Source organism: Vigna radiata, unplaced genomic scaffold (genome assembly GCF_000741045.1).
Source record: "Vigna radiata var. radiata cultivar VC1973A unplaced genomic scaffold, Vradiata_ver6 scaffold_322, whole genome shotgun sequence".
Lineage (NCBI taxonomy): Eukaryota > Viridiplantae > Streptophyta > Magnoliopsida > Fabales > Fabaceae > Vigna > Vigna radiata.
Window position 1 is genome coordinate 122,107 of NW_014543606.1, and position 23,492 is coordinate 145,598.

The 23,492-nt window shown below is 35.5% G+C and overlaps 1 pseudogene; it reads right to left on the reverse strand.

Moving 5' to 3' along the window:
* Positions 1 to 16,529: 16,529 nt before the first annotated feature.
* LOC106754603 lies at positions 16,530 to 17,882 on the reverse strand (annotated as a pseudogene).
* Positions 17,883 to 23,492: the final 5,610 nt, after the last annotated feature.

Here is a 23,492-nt window from a genome sequence, read left to right on the forward strand (position 1 = left end):
GAGTGAAGGAAAAAATAAATAAATAAAAGAGTAGGTGTGGTGGGGTCGTGAGTGTTGGTAGCATAAGATAGAAGATTAAATTGTAAAAATATTAGTGTGAAGATGTGTGGAAGGAGGAGTTACAAAATAAAAGTGGTAAATAGAGAAAAAAGTTGCGTTTTAAAGTAAAAGGAGGAAAGAAGAAGGTTTAGTACCTATTTTGGTCCCTCTTTTCAGGGGGTTTGTTCAAAGTGGTCCTTCCTTTTTTAAAAAGTTCACTAAAGTCTTACTTTTTGCAAAAACTGTGGAAGTTAGTCCTTTTTGCTAACGGCGTTAAGTCTGCTAACGGCAGAGTTGCCCAGTTGGCAAATATTTGATGAGTTGTACAGATTTTGTTGGCGTGGTAATGTGACGTAATTATACGTGTTGAAATCACTAACCTCACCAGCGCAACTACAGTTATCACCGGAGCCATGACCGGCCATGGCGTCGTCGCTGCCTCTTACTCTTCTCTCGCGAGAGATTGTCCTCTTCATGAATCGCCCCATGGGCAAGCTCGGCCACCGCATCAGCCAGCACGCCATTCGTCCAGCCACCGTGAGCAACTGTCGCGCTATAGCCTCTGCCGAATCATCGCCGGAGCGAGCCTAGTCGTCTCGAACCAAGACACCACCATCGCCACCAATCATGGCCCAAGGTTGTTGTCGGTCATCGCTGACCACCTTTACCGCCACAACCCAATCCACCTCTACCCCTAAAACCCCAATGCCACAACCATCACCAAAAACCCCACTCTGCCCTTCACCCTCAAGGGTTTCACTACTCAATTAACAGACAACACAAACACAGAGGCTTGCCAAGCCAATGGTTGGGGATTCTATGTAATGGGTTCTCTGTTTTCTGCTGTTTAACTTTGTAGGTTTGAGTGGCAATTAACGATGGTGTGATGAAGAAGAAGGTGGTGTTGCTGGCAGAGGATGATGACGCGGCAAGGGGAAGGGTGGCGACGAGGGAGCTACCTATGGCAGCAACGATTACTTGGAAGGTGTCGTCCATGGGAGGGGTGGAATGATTGGAACGCACAACATAGTGTAAGATGAACTGATTGTCTAGTAGCCCCTAGTTGTGGTTGTAGTTGAAGGTGACGAAAGTGAAGGGTGAATGTGGTATTCTCTGTGTGAGTCTGTGTGAGTTTTTCTAGGGTGTTATGTGTGTTGGCTTTGTAAACAAGGAGACAAAGGATGTGTCAATGCGTGTTTTTGTGTTGTGCTTTGAAGATGCGATGGATTGGTTTGGATATGGTGTTCGCGTTATGCATGTAGGGGTGGGCGGAGAATAGAACTATGAATGGGGCTGGAATATTGGTTGGTTCTTGGTGATTGGTGCTTATCTATATGGCTTTGTGCAGTGCAGGTTGAGCAAGATAGTCTATTGCTTGAGTTGGGATAGAGGCTCCAATGGGTGAATGGAATGGTTCTGATGAAGATGAAAATATTGTTTTGGTGTTTTTTTCTTTTTCATATTCTGTTGGGGGAGAATTAAAGGGGAATGTGCTCTTGATATAGTTTTTGTGGTTTCTGTGTGTAGGTTGAGGATGATGGTGTTACTAGGTAACAATGGGGATTAATGGAGATTACCATTATTGAAGGCAGAGACGATGGTGAACAAGCTACAGGAGGATGATATATGATTGTGCATTGTATAATTACGTCACATTGCCACACCAACAAAATCTGTACAACTCATCAAATATTTGTCAGCTGGGCAGCTCTACCGTTAGCAGAATTAACGCCGTTAGCAAAAAGGACTAACTTCCACAATTTTTGCAAAAAGTAGGACTTTAGTGAACTTTTTAAAAAAAGGAGGACCACTTTGAACAAACCCCCCGAAAAGAGGGATCAAAATAGGTATTAAACCAAAGAAGAATTAAGTGTGGTGTTTTTGTTTTAAAAAAATGAAGATAGAGGAGAGGAAAGTTGGTTAGTATAAGGGAAAGAAAGGAGAGAGAAAATATGTTTTTCTTTTAATTAAAATGGTACAATGGGTCCCACTTGGACAAGTTGTTGGAAAGGGAGTGTGTTTAGAGGAAAAATGGGGTATATGAAAATAGGTGTCTTCCTTGGGGTTGTGTTATTAGTAAAAAGTGGAGGTGCACTAGAAATATTGTTCTAGTTGATGGAAGTGTGAAATTAGTAATTTCACAAGGGTGCATCAAAAGAAAATAATAATAATTAAATTAAGTTATTTAATTGTTTGTGTTTTTTTATTTATTTAATTGTTGGTCAATGAATTTGGTTGACTTTGAACATGATGGTGATTTGTGTATTGTTGTGATGGTGATCTGTGTATGGTTGTGACGGTGAAGTTCTAAGAGCAAGCGTCCTGTCATTTCCCTGGAATTTTTGTCTAACTGATTCTGTTCGTATTGCAATATGATAGTGTGTTGAGTTCTCTGCGGAGACTGAGATTCGAGTGTCACCCTTACAATTTTACATTCAGTCGACTTAACTGTTTACATAGTCAACTTAGTAATTTCGTTGCACTTAAACTTTTCATTCCTTGCGATTCAAGAAATTGTGTAAAGGTTTATACTTTGCGAAAAAGATTTTAAAAAGACTGATTTTTAAACCTCACCAATTCACCCCCTCCCTCCCCCTTCTTGGTGTTGAAACTGAGCCATCCTGTTTTCCAACAATTATGATATCTGAGAGGTTGAATTAATTGTGATATAAATACCCCGTGTGAGAATTTGAGCCACTTGATGTTCTTTCTTGTGTGCGATATACCTCCTGATTGCTTGCACATATGCCTTGGCATGACTCTTTTTGATGATTCTTAATTGATATGCATGTTTAGAAGTGATAAAGGCAATTTTGTTCTTAAGCCTATCTAGCCACAAAACCCTACCCTGTTTTAATCCTTTGATAACCCTTTTGAGCCTATGCTTGCCCTTTTTCTTTGTTTTGAACCTCATCAATTAGCCTTAACTGAAAAACCATGATTACCTTAACCTTAGGAAATTTTGGAGCTTTGGAATTGTTTTGGGAACAAGTGTGGTCTTCCTGGGAATTATGATCAATTGGCTAGTTGGTTCCTCTTCTTGTTTTTTTTTTTTTTTGTAAATATGATGTATATCTTGTCTCTTACAGTTGTGTTTTAAAACAAGAGAGAAAAGGAAAAAGACAAGATAAGAAAAGATAAAAAAAAATCACAAGAATAGAAAAAAATTCAGAAAAATAAAAAATTTTGTGAATAATGGAGTCAAGAAGAGGCTTGAATTTGAGGTTTTGGGTGTAATTTGATTGTGTTTCCACCTGTTCCCCATTGCTCCTTTATTTCTTTTGGTTTATAACTTCTCATCCATATGTTATCCTCCCTTGTCCTTGGCCCCATTACAACCAGAAAATACCTTTTGATTTGAACATGCATATGTTTTAAGTGTTGATATTAGAGGATTGCTAAGTCTGTTTGTTGCTTGTTTTGTTGAGTGCATTGAGTTGACATTGTTTATCCTAAACACTTGAGAGAAACAATGATATTGCATCTGTGAGGTTTTGTTGCTTTTGATTCACCTCTTGAGCTGATTGATTATTTTTTCATGTCTTGAATTGCTTGGATGATTTTTGTAACACCCCTAACGGAGTGCCACTAGAAAATAACAAAATCCAAAATTTACGCTAATTTTTTTTTTTTTAAATTAACATTGCAGAATAAAACCTCAAAAGTTTAAGTGTCTTACAACATAAAGTTCAAACTTTACAAATATCAAATCCATTATTCAAAAGCATAAAATAACTTTAAAACATGATAAATTCCCCATTGTTATTCCCATATCTCTCATCGTACTACTCCATCCTTACCTTATCTGCAATGCCATCTACTCACGTACAAGTATGATCATTGCAGGTGGAACCACAACAACAAAAGGAAAGGGTGAGTAACTAAGAACATAACATAGCATATAATTCAATGTCAAAACATCATAACATAGCATATAATTTCAATGTCAAAATCTCCTTGGCAAATTTGCATTGAGATATCCTGAAAAATTCATCAACAGTTAGTGTAGAGGCAATGATATTTTCTAGCTTTGACATCATATTGAGCTTTCCTATTCTCTTCTGGAGACCACTGATAACGGTTCAAAACACCGTTATTTGTGATATGACTTTGATACTAAAAGCACCCTTTTCCATTTAGAAACTTGCTTGGACTCATATTTTTTCAATAAATTGTGTGAATAAGAGAGTTGAGGTTGATTTCAATAGTTCTATGACCAATTCCCCTTGTTTTGGCAGAGATTAAGGTAATACAGGAAGCATAGATGAAGAGCCAAGAAGATGAAGCTCAGAAGGGCTTAAAAAGGCAACAAAAAGAGGGAAAACACGAAGCCCGGGCGACTAGAAGTGAGGCTTGAGCGTCCAGAATCCACATTTTTCGCCCGAGCGAGGACCTTGGCCGCTTGGGCGACGGGGTCTCGTGCTTGGGTGACCACACTCATAGCCCGGGCCATACATGAGGTGCCCTTCTCGCCCGGGTGACCTCCTTGGACGCTGAGCGTCGACTTTCGTGGACCGGACCCTGTTTCTGCTCTGTTTTGATTCTTTTGGACCGGACCCTATTTTGGCACGCCTCTAACACTATTTAAAGGACCCTGGGGCTCTAGGTTTTGTATCCCTAGTAGAGAAGAGCATAGCAATACACTCTTTTCCCAATTCTTAGGCTTTCATTCTCATTCTTTCTTCCATTGTTCATAGAGTTCCCTCGTGTCTATGGGGAACTAATTTCTATTTGTTGTTGGGGAATGATGTAACCTTGTAAACTCTTATGTATTTGAATTGATTCTTAATTCCATATTTTTTTCATTAATTGTTAGAGTAATTCATCTGTTTCTTTGTTTGCTTATACAATAGCATGATTTATGAATTGCATGAGTGTCGGGAGGTTCCTTTCAATTCAGGTTCTTGTTGAATTACTCCTAATGGTTATATTTCTCAGGGATGAGGGTATAAGTCTTGGTCTTCTTAATCTCTTGTTCTTCACATCTTTTTATCAAGAATGCTAGGAATTGTATGAACTGGTAATTAGGGACAGACTTATTCACCGAGGGATCGGGTTTAGGTAATTTAGTGAGAGATGTTGGCATTAATGCATAAATAAGAATTCTTATATACATGAGAGGGAACTTGGTGAAATCTAACCCCAACAACATATCCATCTCATATAAATCAACCTCCGTTCATCTCTGTGCTCCTTTGTCATTGATCAATTGCCTTTTATTTTATTTATTATTTTAGCCAAACCCAATGATCTCTTTTTATTTTTAACTCTTAATTAATCTTGTTATCACACAATTGTTCAGCGTCGAGAGTCCTCTGGGATACGGTACTTGGTCTTACCATTTTATATTACTTGTGCGAGTTGGTACACTTGCCGATTTAACCCAATAACCACTTAGTAAAATTTTTCAAAAAGTTTTTCCATCAACAGTATGAGTTGGTTCAAAAGGACCATTCATAGTTGCATAAATTCCTCTATCCACGGATTCAAGAAAAATCTGCATTCTTATTTTCCAAAAAGGATAATTTTCACCAGCAAATAGAGGTGGTCTGTTTGTAGATGCACCTCCACCAAAAGTTTGAAAACTGGAAGCCATTCCTAGGTATATAGTGGATTCAAAGAAAAACGAAGTTGACTAGTCTTTCAAATATTTTATGAAAACCAACTCTGGTGCCAATTGTTGGAAAACAGGTTGGCTTCGTTTCAACACAAAGAGCGGGTGAATTTGTGAGGTTTTAAATCAGAGTCTTTTTAAAATCTTTTTTGCAAAGTATTATCCTTTACAAGATTTCTTGAATCGCAAGGAATGAAAAATGTAAGTGTAGCAAAAAACACAAAGTTGACTACAAAAACAGATAAGTCGATTGAAAGTAAAAGTGTAAGGATAAATAGATCAAATGCAGGTTTTTATACTAGTTCGGCCTCAATGCTTATATCAAGTGTCCTTCCACAATCCGAAAACAAATGCACTATAATGGTCAAGGTTTTTACAACAAGACTTTTATATAGGCCTCCACGACAAAAATATAAAACACCTCTCTAACCCTTTAACCAAAATATAGGTGATGGGTTGTCGCAACTCATACAAATTTGATTGCATATGAGAAATGCAATATAGCTAGGGAATGACCCTTAGGTCGTCTCCCAAAGACCAATTTTGCGGTTCGAGAATCGAGTCTAACACGAAGGGGGGGGTTTGAAAAGGTTTTGCAAAAATTAAAGAACTCAATAAAGACACAAATGCAAACAACTAATTTAAGCTAGCATGTTAATTAAACTAACACTATTAAAGACCTTAGACAACATTCAAACATCAAACATTGCTACAAACAAATTAACAAACACAGTTAAAAATAATTAAATTTAACACTAGTTCAAACACATTAAACTCAACCTATTAACTCGATTAATTAAAAACCAAAGAAACCAACAAGCCTAACTTAATCCTAGCAATTAACTTGACTAAATGGCAATTAACAATTAATTTTAAAAGTCCAATTGGGAAAAAAGAACCTCATGGCCGTGCACCACACTCCACCAAGTCCACTTCAATTTTTACTCTTCAAGAAACCATCCAATTTGTTGTCTTTTTGTCCTCATGTGCACCATTTCTCAAAAGGAGTTAAAATATACTTAAAACAATCCATTTGAAACCATGCCCTTACTCCTTTCATGCAGCAAATTCGGATTCCAATACCAAGGCACAAATTTACGTGAGCAAGAAAGAAGTAGCTACCAAAAAGTGCTTCCAAACCAAAGGGTAAATGAATGTAACCATGGGTGCTTCTACCAATGTGCCAAGTAAGCTAAATCAAATGTAAACAAACTCCAAAAACATCCAAACACCATTAAGTTTCTGCAGCAACAATGCAAGAGCCATGCTCAAAGTGGAAACCTTCCTAGAATGACAAGAAACATCTTTTTTGGTTTGCCCAAAAATGGTAAAAAATTAATGGCACCATCTCTCCTCCTTTCCATCTCCAATTTCGGTTTTTCTTCCCAACCAACACACCTCCAGCTCTTTGTTCTTCCTCACACCAAAAACACTCACCTAAAAGACCCTATTTCAAAGTTCAACTTCATTCAAGAACATAAACCCACACTACTACTACTTCAACTCAACCCAATCTTCCATTTCTTCAAGCTCTTGTGCAAAAACGAAAATAACAATTCAACCTTCAACTCCAGCACTGTCCAGCCACCAAAACACCATCAAACTCTGGTTTCAAACTGTTTTCAAACATCTAAACCGAAATATAGAAGAAAAGAGCCAAACCCACAACACCTTAAGCTATTTTCAACCCAAAACTCACATAGAACTCCATTTTCATCAACCAACCAACCAAAATGCAAGGGAAAAAGTGGATAACAGCAGCAAATGAGTAGGAAAACGAAAATATAACTTCATTCAAACCCAAGAACCTCCATGGAAATACAAAGATAAGCTTAAAAGTTCAAGCTTCAAACATAAAAAACAAGCAAATGGAAGAAGTAATGAACGGATTTTCACCACCAATGAGTTAGGACAGCCAAGAGTGAGTCAAGGGAAGAAGGAAATCTGCATGACATTCATTGAAAATGGTCCAAAACCGTGGCACCAAGCAAGCACCATGAGAGCATGTTCAAAACAAGAGAAACCCTAGGAGAATGAAACCAAAAACATGAAAAATGCAAGAAGTAATTGTGTGGCTCAGTTTTCTCCTCTATTTGGACCAAGAGTTTTCATTTTTGGTGGGGTCCACACACTACAAGTCAGCCCTAAAGGGATTCCACATGGTCCCCACAATTGGTTTTTACAAAAATGCCCCTAAAGGGGTCCAAAACACCTAATTCTAATTAAGGGCTTCTAGAAAACGAAATTACAACTTAATTAAAATGGAAATGACTAAATGTTGAGTCTTGAATGATCACGCCACCTTCCCTAATGCTCCAAATGATGTTTCCCAAAATTTCCCTGCAACCAAAATGCACTTAATCAGCTCAAAAAACCCAAATTAGCACAATTACGAATTTCTGACCAAATTAAGCAGAATTCGGAAAACGGGGAAATAACAGACAATTAAACACAATTCCCTGGTTTATTTAAGTGGAATAAACTAAATATAGTTCAAGAAATAACCACTCATCAATAGGCATAAACAACACACAAAGATCTGCACCAAGATATCCCTTCTTCTGCAATCTTTAAACCCACTTTGAACAATCCTCAAAGTGTCCAGACTCCAAGAGTCAACCTCCTGTAATCACAACAGGAATAACTAATCTCTAGTATATTGAAGGCAGTCTTGATCAATATCAATACACCACCTATGCAGAATTTTGATCAACCAATAAGTGCAATACAATCTCCTTCAAAGAACCTCCTCAAAGAAAGATCACATCGGTCTTCTTCATGAGTTCTTGGAGCAAATTCTAAGAGATCACAATCTGTAAATCACAAATGAAAGTGTTAGAATATTTAAAGTCTCTATGATCAACTAAGGCACGTCTATTTATAGTTTTCTATAAATCAAACGCTCCTATAGTCGATTAAGCTACAAATCAAGTCGACTGTCCTTAGACAGTTATAATAGTTAAGTCAAATAGTAGCATTTAATAACAACCAAATTGATTTTGCAATTAATACAGTTGACTATCATAAAAGCTTTAACTAACTTTTGAAAATATAGTCGTTACTGTACACACACATTAACAAAATTTCAAACACATAACTAACTAAGTCGGATCCACTACGCATCTAGTCAACTTAGGCACATCAGCTCAGTTTGAAAAACTTTTCAATGCAAAATCACTCACAACACTATTTTTGAAAATATGTGCATAATCACTAGTTTTAATCTACTTACTTCATAATGAAATTGACTTAAAACTTGCAGTTATGCCACACAATATAAGTTCATAAAAGTGCATGTGGTTTTCTCTTCAAAAACCTATGTAATGCAATTGTAAATGATGTATCAGATATAAGCTCAGCAAATGTGCATTCACATATCAAGATCAACACAAAACATGTTCAATATAATATGTCCTTCAATAAAGAACAAAACATGTAACACATAACAAACCATGTATTATTAATAATGTGTTGTCATCATCAAAAACCAGAGTGACTAAAGCACTGTGAGATTAAGGTTAGCTTAAACCAGTGCTTCCCTTATCAACAATCTCAACACACTGAATGGACAGGTGTGTAGTGTCAATTTGCATTGAACTTGGAGGAGGGCACAAATTTTGATGATATCGAGAGTGCGTTTTGTGTGCCTGGAGGGCATTTTCACAAAAACAGGAATGGTGTAGCTGTGCACATCAAGAGAGTCATTCTGACACCTTTGGCACACTATATTATGGCATTTTCTCATGCTAACATCCAACCTTGCTCTCATGTCTCAGATATCACTATTGGCAGAGACATGTTCCTGTATTACATGCTTAGAGGGTTGAATGTGAACATTGGACAGGTCATTGCAAAATGAGATACAGAGTTGCGCCCTCACTGTGAGCAACAAGGCACCTTTGGGGCATCCTTCTCTGGTTACACACCTGTGTCAGCTAGCTAGGGTGGACACTTCTACTCTACCATTGGAGAGGCCGAGGAAAGCAATTGATGAGGCCTACTATAGGCAATGCTATGGAGGAGATGAGGCAGCCCAACCAATGCCTCAAAGACGCCCTAGGAAGAAAGGGCCACCATAGGGACATGCACCAGCTCATGAGGCAGAGCCATTCCAGATGAGAGACATGTATATGTTTCTGATAAAGGTTAGGCTAGAGTCCATCCACAGAGGGAAGGTGGCCACAGCTGAGATGATGATAAGGATGTATGATACACCCCTACACAAAGGACCATGGACGAGTTCAATAATATGGTGGCATGGCTAGAGGAGCAGGCACAGGCTAGTGGCGCTGGAGCAGCTGAAGCTCCAGATATGGAGGATGATGATGAGGATGAGGACTTTGAGGACGCTAAAGAAAGAGAGGAGGAGGGCTTTGATGACAGCATGGGCTGAGGAGATGAGATAGCATCTACTGATGGATGTTATCTACACTAGAGCAAATTTTTCTATCTTTTTTCTTTGTAATTTAAACTTATTTGCTTCTGTTGGGTTTGATGTACTTGGTTGGAAACTTTATCTGATGCAATGGTTTGACTTTTGATATTTGCATGATGGGTATTGCTTGATGAATGCTTGTTATTGATGATGTTGATATTGTAAACTATATGCTGATATACATGTGGAGTGTTCACAAGCTATATGAACAGATGCATGATGTTGTGATTGTTGTTATGATGCTAAGCAGGGTGTTTATCTGGGATATTTGGAATATTGAGTGAACTTATATGTGAGGTTTTGAGCTCTAGAGTTTTTGTTGTGAATGCTTGCTATCTACTTGAAAGCATGAATGATTTTGCCGAGGTTTCTATGATTGATTGAATTGCATACTTGTATCATATGATCAATGCCATTTTTGTTAGCCCTTTCCTAGCCAATGCATGATTTTCATCCCAATGCAAAAGAACACAATGGGTTCTACCCTTTTTTGAACTTAAGCCTTAAAAAGAATGTGAAAATCCTTATGAAAATCTTTACCTTGAGTTAAGTTGAGAATTATTGTGTGGTATTGATCAAGGTTCAAGTTTGGGGTTATTGGGAAAGCTGAAAAAGAAATGATAAGCATTGAGCTAAAGTGTTGAGAAAAGCTTGAAAAGAGAAAAAGATAGAAAAGATAGAATGAAAGAAAGATAAGCTCAATGTAATAAAGGGGAATGTTGGGAATGGGTGAGATTGGTTATTAAAGAGACTGTGTGCTTGAATGATGAATTGTTGAATGGCGCTCTTAACTCAAGGATTTTGTGATTTAGAAAAACCAATTTTTCTTGTTAGCCGAACCTCATTATAAGCCTTGGAAAGTCCTTGTGATGACATGTGTGTGTGAGTATGTTGATTATGGTAAATGAAAGGCAATTTTGTTCTATGTGACATGTGGATAGTAGTGGGAAGGAGTGACCTCTTGAAACACCTGTGTGATTGAGTGAAACACTTTATCTGACGAGGAATAACATGAATTCATGATTACATCTGTGCTTAGTTAATTGATCATTCATGAGAATAACAGCTATTGGAGATTATGTGATTGTGTGAACACCATGATGAGTTGTTATGAATCAAAGCATGTATGCATCTTGACTGAATTCTTTTTTATGAGCTTACATGAGCAATTACTTGTCTTGAGAGAAAGGTTTTGTAATGTGTTGAACCATTGTGTTGATTTGTGAAAGACTAAGTTTCATCTTGTTTGCTTGAGGGCAAGCAAAGTTCTAAGTTTGGGGTTGTGATAAAGGTTGAAAAACCGTTATTTTTATACTTAAATTTGACACTAAACATACCCTTTATGACTTAGAAACTAGCTCAAAATCATGCATTTTGCTTAAGTTAGAGAATAAGAGAGTCAAAGGTGGTTTTCTTGGTTTTATGCTTGGTTTTCCTTGATTTAGCAGGAATAAACACGAATTGGATGAAGGAATTTGAAGTAGCAAGGAGTTGACCTCAGAAGAAGTGGAAGAAAGGCTCAAAAGAAGAATCGCAGCCACCGCTCAACGCCATTTCACCACTGAGCGCTGGTCTTGAGGATGAATGCATTAGAGAACGCTTAAGCGCCAATGCTAAGCAGAAAAATCAAGTGTCGCAGCCACCGCTGAGCGCAAATCCATCCCTGAGCGCCAGCCTCGTTGTGGAGTTCTCTGCCAGACGCTTGGGCATCAACGCTGAGCGTTATTTTTTAGTGTCACACTTACCGCTGAGTGGTAATCCAGTGTTGAGCGACACTTTCGTGGGCTTGGGCCAGTTTCTTATATGTTTTTATGAACTATATATTGATTTGCACGACCTGGGGAGGGTATCTTTGGACAGAAAGAGGTGCAGAAACACTTTCTCTACCCCTCGAAGGCGGATTTTGGATGCGGAAGCTCCAATCTACAAATTCTAGGGTTTTATCTTTCATTCTTTTCATTGTTTTCATCTAGTTTCACCATGTTTATGGTGAACTAAACTTCCATTGTTATTGGGGAAACGATGTAATCCTTTGAAACTTTTATGTATTGAATTTATTCTTTATAATATATGATTTACTTCATTAATTGTTAGGGTTTTTCCTCTATACTCTATGCATGCTTTGTTTAACTCATTCAATTGCATGATCATTGATTTTGTCGATATGGACACATACTTGGAAATCTAGATATGGGGAAATTCTCTCGGGAGCAATATTTCCTAGACGTAGGGATAGGAGGACCGATTTCCTTTAAGCTTCTGTGTGAATGTAATACATGATCAATTGCTCGGGAGACAGGACATTGTAAACTAGTAATTAGGTGTAGGCTCTCTTCACCAAGACATCGAATTTACGGTAAATTAGAAAGTGGCATTGACATTAATGAAGGAGTAAAATTCATAAATACATGAGAGTGGATAGGATAAGTCCGAAAGCCCAACAACATAATTCATCCATATATCATTCACCTGCGTATTTTCTTGGTCAATTGATCAACCTTTGCATGCATGTTTATTTTCTGTTTTGCATTCTAAAACCTAAATTTTGTTTGCCAAGTCTTAAATAATCAATAAATCATATGATTGTCTAGGCCAATAAGTCTCTAAGGAAAACGATACTTGGTCTTACCGTTTATATTACTTGATACGATTCGGTACACTTGTTGGAGTCTTAACAAGCACCCTTTTTGTACCGCTAGCGCCGGTTTAGTGCCGCAATTCACGCCTGGGCGCCCTTTTGGGGCTCTGAGCGCAACTCCAGAACTGCAAGTGACGCCTGGGCACCCTTTTAGGGGCACTGAGCGCTGAGCTCTCGCATTTATGCCTAGGCGTCCTAAATGGGGCGCTGAGCGTCGGCGAGTGGGCTTGGGCTGTGTTTTTCTAAGCTATTTAATGATTTGGATGACCTAGAGACTGTATCTTTTGGAAGACCTTGGAGGTAGATTTAGATGTGGAAGCTCCAATCTTCAACTTTTAGGGTTTTATCTTTCATTCTTTTCCATATTTCATCTAGTTTCACCATGTTTGTGGTGAACTAAACTTCCATTTTTGTTGGGGAAACGATGTAATCCTTTGAAACTCTCATGTATTGAATTGATTTATATTTTAAATGCTTTACTTCATTAATTGTTAGGGTTTTTCTTCTATATTCTATGCTTGCTTTGTTTAACTCATTCAATAGCATGATTATTGACTTTGTCGATATAGGCACATACGGGGAAATCACTACTACAAAAAAGTGCATAGATAGCGTTTTTTTTATCATAGATAGCGTTTTTTAAGCCCTATCTATGACCATGCTATCTATTGTTGTCTGACAACAGATAGTGCTTCTTTAAAAAAAGTGTTATCTATTGTTGTCTGGCAATAGATAACGCTTGTTTAAATAAGCGCTATCTATTGTCAAACAACAATAGATAGTGCTTATTTAAATAAACGCTATCTATTGGTCTAAATTTAAAAAAAAAATCCAATAAAATAATTAAAAAATATATCAAAAGAAAATATAAAATATTAGTTTTATTATGTACAAACCTGTACTATTTATTGATTTTATTATATACAAAAAATATAAAAAAAAAATATGACAAAGACAAAGGTCTCAAAAAGAATATTCATTAATATGAATAAAAACTATTGGTACAATAATATTCCAAAATATACCTTAAGTCATCCTGTACGTGTCATGGCATGTATATCATATCAGTACCTACGAACATGTAGATCACCATAACATATCCTATAAGCATGTACTAATTATATTTAAACACTATTTTTCCCTAACTTCAATTATTTGATTGTCACATTATTGTTGACACTACAACTAGAAAAATACTGCAAAAAGAAAAATAATATAAAATTAGTGAATTAAATTTTTATTACAAATAAATTATGAAAATAAAAGTAAATTGTCTCTCCATAACATGTGATAATTTCCTCTGAATTTTGTCTCACAAAACTGTCTGGCAAAACTGCAGAATGACACAATGCATATTTTCCAAAGTTTTGGAACAAGGTCAAATTCGAAAGGGATCAATATTTAATAAAATAATAATCTAAACAAAATGTAGAGCATTGATAAAGTAGAAAAATATAATTGACGAAAAAAGTTGTAGGTGTTTCATCATACTGAATAAATATCGTAATAAAATCGCTTCTAAACGCGTGCCACTTTTTTAAGAAACAATGTTTTATTTATAAGTGACAAAAATAAAAATTAGGATCATTTTATAAAAACTTCTCCTCATGATGTTAAAGTTAAAGTTTATGCTTCATCATGGGATTTTCTTTTTTGAATTTTCAATTTTTGATCTCTCCAAGAAAAACCTACTCACAGATAAATAAAGTAATAGGATATATATATATATATATATATATATTAATCTCTTAGTGGCTCTTGAAAAGTCATTAATCTTTTTTACAATAGCCCTTCATAAATGAATTAGTCTAGGTAGTCAGAAATTGTAAATTTTGTTAATTTTTTAGCAAGTTTCCTAACAAAAGGATATCAGAACTTTTTCATTTTAGTGCTTATTAGATTTAATGTGATTACTAATAATGTAAAAAAATATAAGGGCTAACAGTGAAGGCAACCATAGGTATACATACATGAATACTGGCTCAATCTTTGCCAACAACATAATCTCATTTATGAGATTGAATACACGGATTACACAACAGGTAAAATATTTTTTTTATCTCAGTTTTGGTTGGTAACATTCAAAATGGTTACCATTTATTTTTCTGTTCAATTTAGTCCTAAAAACGTAATTTGTGTTCAATTTAATCCTTAGATGAGGACCATTTTGAATGTAAAATGGACTAAATTAAACACAAATTATGATTTTTAGGACTAAATTGAACAGAAAAAATAAATGGGAACCATTTCGAATGTTACAAACAAAAACTGAGACCAAAAAAGATATTTTACCTATACAATATTATTAGCTCGGTAGAAAACCAAACCTTGTCAACAATAATGAAAAAAATTTGAAATCGAGAAGTTAATGCCATATAGTTATAAATTGATAATGAAAAAAAGGACCTAATGAAAAGCATAATTCCATATAGTTAAGGCCATGTAGTTATAAATCGATAAAAAGGACATAATGAAAGAGGATAATATTTTATTTTTAAATTAAGAGAAATACATAATGTTTACTAAAATAAGCGAAGGGTAAAAGAAATATTACACTAATTATCTATCATTTTATATCTTTTACCTTAAAAAGAGTATAAAATTAGAAATGAAAAATTTATCATTTACAGAGAAAAAACGACAACACAAACCCAAACAAAATTTAGAATTATACTGTTTACAGAAAAATGACACATTTAGAAACGTATTCCATTAAAAATGTGACAAAAGGAGATGAAATTATAATCGTCAATAAAATACAATATACACTACTTTAGACCAAAATTTGTAAGAAAAATAATAGCCAAAATTCAATTGTTCAAGAAACAATAAAAGGGTTTCTTACATTTTTGTACTCTTTGTTGTTTATAAATATCTCAAATGCCTAAACTGCAAAAGAAATACCATCACCAACCAGTACTAATGTTACAGTGAAAGGAAATTAGATGCTAAAGATAACCAGACTCTTGAATATAGTAAAAAACTATATTTGGGATTAATCTCCTTTGTGTTAAATACACACATAAGGTTCTCTATTTATAATAGAAGAAATATGGGTTAAGCCCAAAATACAAATAAGAAATAATAACAAACTAACTAAAGATTAAAGATAAAGATAAAAGATAAATATAAAATAAAGATAATATATCTAACACTCCTCTGAAACTGGTACATACATATGTACCAAGCTTGTTACTAATATAATCCATCAAGACTTAGTGAAAATTTCTGCTTCTGCACTTGAGTGACACTAAATTGCTAATGATTTGCAAGACGAAATACCAACTCAAAAGACTCCTCCTGAGCAACAAATTTGGGAAGTTGCTCCATATAAATCTTTTCTTGAAAATTGCCCTTGAGGAATGCCACCAGTGGATAAAGAGGTAATTGTTAGAGAGCCACCACAACTATAAATAAACTAACAAAACCATCTTTCCATGGGAAAAACAACATATATGGACAGTTCAAACGCAATGGTGACAAAAGAGAAGTCAAAAGAGATAGTAGCGGAAGAAGCCATGGATGAACCTGAGGGAAACTATAAAAAGAAAAAATTCTCCAACCAAGGCACATGAAAAAGGAAAAAGAGCAACATGGATGCTCTGAGTAAATGCCTGAGAGGAGACGGGACGTGCAACAACACACGATGAACTTGAAAGAGGAAAACGAGCGACCTCGACGCTCTGAATTGCTACTAGACATGCCACCATACACGACGAAAGAGGGAGCAAATCCACAACCTTAAAATGCACTGAGAGTGCGAAGGCGTTGTTGATGACATAGTGACCGCATGGCCGAGACGATCAAAACCGTGTGATCGCCAGTCGAAACCGAAACTTGGGTAATGGCAACGGTAAACAACAACGGTAGACAACGATGGCATCGAGAACGGTAAATGGCGTCGCTGCCGGCAGTAGCGGATGTAGTGGTAGAGGCACTAGAAACTTTTTCCTCAAAAGAACCATAGGCTCTGATACCATGTTCAATATAGTAAAAAACTATATTTGGGATTAATCTCCCTTGTGTTAAATACACACATAGGGTTCTCTATTTATAATAGAAGAAATATGGGCTAAGCCCAAAATACAAATAAGAAATAATAACAAACTAACTAAAGATAAAAGATAAAGATAAAAGATAAATATAAAATAAAGATAATATATCTAACAAAGACTTAGATTACCTGATCGAAATCGTATGACAACTCCATGAGTATACTCCTTAGAGCTTGGATTAAAATTCAAACCTGGGAATATAGTAATAAGCTAATTAGGCAGTTACAAAATAAAAATTCTGTGAAAAATGATATTCTTCATATTATTTTACAAAGTGCAACCTACTGCACTCCCACCAAGTAAGGTCAAGCACATAGACAATTTTCAATATTGAACCCGTGATCTCCTAATTAATGGACAGCAACCTTCCATTGTGCCAAAGCTCACCCTAACTTTCATAGTATTCTTTTCTGAAAATTTTCAATTTTCGATGAGACAGCAAACCCAGAAAAATAAGGAAACAATTGTGCAAGTGACGGTGGAATTGGAAACCTTGAGTGAATTGGACTATTAAGGAAGGAGATTCCGACATCATCAATGCGAGATAGGCCAATGCGTCCTCTGCCTGGTTACTTAGTGCAGACTCATTAAAGGATATCAGAAGTAGAAACTCCACCCCATGGTTGAACTCTGGGCATATACATTGCAAGAATCAGAAGTAGGAAGTTACATACATAATGAGATATGAAGAAAAAAGTGACATCTAAATCTAAAATATACAAGGGATTCTATAAAACTTTTCAAGATTTTGCCTCTTCTGAAACCGCATAAACAACGCAAGCGTGTAAAGCTTTGGATTTGGAGCAGAAATGCGCCCTAAAAAATCAACAAGGTCAATGGCAACAAAAGGAACTAACATTAGATTACATGTAGGGGAATTAATTTAAAGCACCGGTAAATAAAGGTACATAATTAGGGAATGCATATGATGTAGGCCGCTTCACCTAATGAAATTGCAACAACACCACCCGTCTGGTACTACGTAGTGTACAAGTAATCGAGCATGTCGTTCTCTTCGTCTTTTGATAAATCCTGCTTTGCTTTGAGAAGACAAACATGTTCCATGATTTTTCTACAAGAAATTGAAACATTCCTATCCATATTAAGAGGAGAAAACCCGAGAGATGAAAATTGGAAGTGCAAAAATGAATAGAATAGAGACTTTTTTTCTCCCAGAACGTAGGTTGGAGCTTTGCTGGTTTAACCCACAAAGAACCGTTATCCTCTGATTCTTTCACGCAACTGGAAGGGAAATTCGAATTAATATGATAACAATGATGTTACGTTAAAAAAATGTAGATGAATGAACTTTGAAAAGGAGTTGAGAGTTGAAAGAGCAAAGTAGTCACAAACCGTGAAAAGATAGAGGGGCTTGGGGGAACTATGAGGACGAGGGCAAAAGAGAAATTAGGGATTGAAGAGGGAATGGGAAAGGGAAAAAATTGGTTCTTGAGTGAAATTTAGGTGTACTGAAGGAAGTGAAACTGGAAATTTTGGAAAAAAAAGGGAGAAAATTTTGGAAAATCTAAGGGTAAAAAGAAGTTTGAAGGACAAACCTAAAAAAACGTTATATATGGTAATAGAATAGATAGCGTTTTTTTTTTTAAAAGTGTTATCTATTGATTTATTTTAAATTATAAATTAAAAAAATTATATTAATTATCTATAGATAGTATTTTTTAAAAAAAAACGCTATTTATTGTCATAAGTATAGATAACGCTTAAGAGATATTTATTGTTATGCACATTTATAGATAGCGCTTATTTAAAAAAACACTATCTATTGGGCGCTATCTATGATTAATTTTGTAGTTCTGAATCTAGAACTGGGGAAACTCTCCCAAAAGCAGTATTACCTAGACATAAGGATATGAGGGTTGGTTGCCTTTAAACTTCTGTGTGAATGTAATGCAGAATTAATTTCTAGGGATACAAGACATTGTGAACTAGTAATTAAGGATGGGCTTTCTTCACCGAGAGATTGGGTTTAAAGTAAATCAGAAAGTGGCATTAACATTAATGAAGAAGACGAATTCATAAATACATGAGAGTGGATGGGATAAGTCGGAAACCCCAATAACATAATCTTTCCATATTTTATACACCAATCACCTGTGCATTCTTATTGTCAATTGATCAACACTTGCATTCATATTTATTTTCTGCATTATAAACTCAATGATTTTGTTTTCAAGTCTTAATTAATCAAGAAAACACATGAATGTCTAGGTCGTGAGTCTCTAAGGAAAACGATACTTGGTCTTACCAATTATATTACTTGATACTATTCGGTACACTTGTCGGAGTCTTAACACCTATATACACCAATTCACCAAAACCTCACCTTCACTCCACTCATTCTCATAACCCATCCCTTTCTCTTCCAAGCATGGAAGAGAATTCTCAATTCCCTCCCACCCACACTCTTGGTCAAAGAGTGTAGATAATTGCCCCTCAAAAGGATATAATTCTTGCAAGGTAAAAGAAAACAAGATGCACACAAGATAACATGATTTTAAATGTACCCGTAACACTTTTTCATACACATACAACACCCCAAAGTGCCCAAAACATGTATACCCATTACTACAACAAAACTTTTTGAAAAAAACCAACATGTATAACCCAAGGTATACCCATCACAACATCAAAAACGAAATACCAATATATATACAACCCAAAGTATACCCCTTCAAAACTCAATTCCGAAAATGCATGTAAATAACCCTTCTCCATGCAACAACACGTGAAACTAAACACCAAAAAAAGAGGGCATTCATCAATATGTTAACTTTAGTCTCAACACACAAGAAAGAAGGCATGCAACAACATTATAATGTTACGTTCTACCCATCATACACCATGTTGTATCTCAAGTTAAACCCTTTACCTCTAATTCCAATCAAACTTTCAAGGTTTTTTACTCTTCCTTCCTTCATTAGACACCAAGTTTTCACTCCTCTAGACTCCCTTCAAGTTCACGTCCAAACACCAAACTAGGGTGGCTCATCTTTCTCTCACCAACTTCGTTGTTTCTTCAATGTGTCTCTCCAAACAACTCTCACGGTTCTCTCTTTTTTTCACTCTCAAGGTCCAATAAAAAAATACACATGGTGACTCTAGCACTCTCTCAAGGAAGCTTTGGTTTGTAAAAGAACAAGGTTATGTGTCTTTCCCACTCTCTCACGGTTTTCCAGAATATACCCCTTCTAGGGTTATCCTTCTACCACTTAATTATCACTAACCTCACTTTCAACCAATGCCTAACCCAACTACTCCAAGGTTATGAGAAATTCATCCTACCAAACTAACTTTAGTTTCTCCATTCCTAACTCCACATTAGCTCCAATAAAACTCACTTTAATGGTTCTAAATGGTAGTTTTAAAGTGGGTTAAAGCGCCCACATCATACTCATTTATATAGCCTACAATTCTAATGGAATGGGTAACCTCCCAATGGATCCAAAAGTCTCTTACAAGCTTTCTAAGACTAATGAAACATGTGCCTAATCCATGCAAAGTAGATAAATGTTGAGACCCAAACATTGAAATGTAAGTGAGAAAAGATAGCCAACGAGAAGCAAACTTCCTCCTAGAACGTTTCCCATGCGCACACAATAAGTCAAGCCTCCCTTTAATTTTTATGTCTCCAACCATGCAAATGCTAACATAAAATAAACAAAACAATGCAAATGGTCACTTACCCTTCACGTAAAAAATACGATCATGATATTTTAACAACTTTTTGGTAACAGATTATGTATCATTGTTTTATTAGTTTGTATATTTGAAACAGACCAATCACAAGCTGCCACATAAGCAATTGTAAAAAAATTGTGAAAAAAAGTTGTTAAAGATACATTTTCCTAAAAAATAAGACTCCCTTTTTCACTTTCTCTTTTCAACACATGCATAAATGCACCAATAAAATAATATACCCCTATTCTCTTTCATCTTAAATGTGAGTAAAAAACAAAAGAAAGGAAGGCTACACCCCACTCACGGCCAAGGGGAAATTTGTTTTCCTCTTTCTTACCTCATTGTGGGACCCACACATGCCAAAGTGAAAAAAAAAAAAACATAAAGAATTAAGAGCCTTTTGACTTTTGGGAAGATTTGAAATTGAAACCATGCACATACCTCTCCCTTGCACACTCACAACAACCTCTAAACCAACCTTTATCCGTTTGTACATTAATGCAAACATTTATATTTAATTACTCTTTCAAGCTTTTTCAAAAATTAACATAAACATCAATATTACTTTAATTTTATTCATTTATTAAAATATTTCTCAACATCATTACTCATCACAATTTATTATTTAATACCACCAAATAAAAATAATTAAAATAAAATAACATTTTATTTATACGGGCCATACATTTTTCACCATAACGATGTTGACAAGCCACATGGTGTAGGTGATTTCTCCTATGAAATCAGACTCAATAAGAGATGTTACTTCCTTATTAACAGGTGTTCAATGCTTTTCTCCGAGTTTCTATGGGCCACAGGTTTGGCATGTGGGAGAATGGACGGATGGTGGCACAAGAAACTAATATCAATACCTCACATGTCGATTGGGCACTAAGCGAATGTATTCACATTTTGTCTAATAATTTCCACTATCTGTATGCGAACTTATTCATCCATGTTAATGTAGACATCTATAACCTGGGACACCTTAGTCCCTTAGGTGTGGCTTTGCATTGGTCTATCAAACGAAGGTTGACTATCATCTGCGAACTCAACCTACAATCAAGGTCAAGAGTGTTGTTGTCTAAGCTTCCTTGTTAATTATTTATAATCATTGACTGACATGATTGCATTATTTGCCACAATGTGATGGCTCTATCTTTAGATAGGTTAACTACTATATTGTTGTCGCTTGGGGTGAAATGTTGGCGCCTATTGAGCTAGCATATTATTGTCTATTTCAAGTCCACTTTGATAATGATGATTAAGTGATCCTTTACTGGGCACTTCACCACCACATGCAAAGTAGACATGACCACACCAAGCTTATTCAAATGTTTTCTGCTCGACCAAGATGTTGTAGGAAGTGTCAGCCTTCATTATGAGGTATTGTACCATTACGGTCTTTTGGGTCTTTGATGTCCTAAAGGTCTTCAACAACTCAATATAACCTTTAAGATGCACTCTTTTTGGGAAAACTGAGCAGGGGTTCTAGATATGGTTGGATTAGGTTGGTTGGGATGTCCAATTTCTTAAAGGCGTGCTAAAATACGATGTTCGCTAAGGTTCCTTAGTTGATGAGGATTTTGAGAACTCACCAATTGGTGATGGTTATTGTGGTGACTATTGTGTTGTCTTGATCTGGTCGTCTATAAAGAAAGCTTCGTCTATGAAGGTTATAGGAAGTAAGCGCTATGGTAGGAATTAGCTCATCAAGTTGATACTACTTTGATATCTTTTTTGTGTTGCCAAAAAGCTTCCCCATCTTGTCAAACCTCCCTCAATGGTATGAACGCTTCCTCTCGCATGAGCCAAGTCAGGTTGCACCTGGATAATCTGGCTTTGAATCATAGGTTGTGTAGGAGGTGGAGCAAGCTATTGAACCTGGACAAGCTATTCAAAGCCAGGTCTTAGGATCTGGAGCACCATGTTAGGTTGGTCCAACCATCCTTGACCTAGTCCTATGAAACCTTTGTGTCATATACTTCGATCACATCCTCCTCATCCTTTGCCTCGGTCGTTATTGCCCTACTGAACGAATTGAGCTAAGGTGCTAAAACAGATCAATTCTTCCATGAGATCATTCAGATATCAACACTTTTTTATGTTGTCCAATGCTTTAATGATAGGAACACAAATAATAAAAAATATGATGTTTTGATATAATAAGATAAACATGAACAATTATACATTATCTCAATTCAATATATAAAACTTGTAATAATTTTCTGCTAATGAAATATTTACATTATAAAGGATAAATCTACATTACACAAGTAAAATAGCATAAAATTTTTAAGTGTTGCAATACCTTATTTTTTTACTTATTGATTACATTACACGAGAAAACAATTATAAAATTTTATTAGTGTTATACTCTTGTAAAAATATTCTAAATTGTCGTGTAATAATTACCTTATAATTAAAGTAACAAAATGGAATAAGATGGGTTAAAAATCTTGGTCCTCTTTGTTGCCAACTCATTTTTTTTTTCCTTTTTAGTTTTGTCATATTTATATATATATATATATATATATATATATATATATGACTTTAATAGATTATTTAATATTTTTAACTAAATGATATTATTTTCAAATATAAATTTTATATTATAATTAATAATTAAATATTTTTTGTAATTGTTATTGATTTAGATTATCAAAGTATTGTATATTTATATCCTTCAAATAATATAATATAAAAGTAATCTCTTAAACTATTATTTATTTTAATTTTTAAGGTTAGGTAGTCATTTTGTATTAGGCTAAAAACACTAATTTAACTTGTTAAATTTGGATGAATAAGAAAGTTGACATATGATTAGGGATGAAAACGGGTCAGGTCGGGCATGGGTAATGTCTACTCACAATTCGATCTGTCGGATAAAAATGTACCTGCTACCTGATCTGTTACCCGTCGGATACCCATTTAGAAAATACCTGCGGATATTTTAAAATCCGTGGATAAATATTTTATACATTTTAGAATAAAATTTAAATAAAATTACAA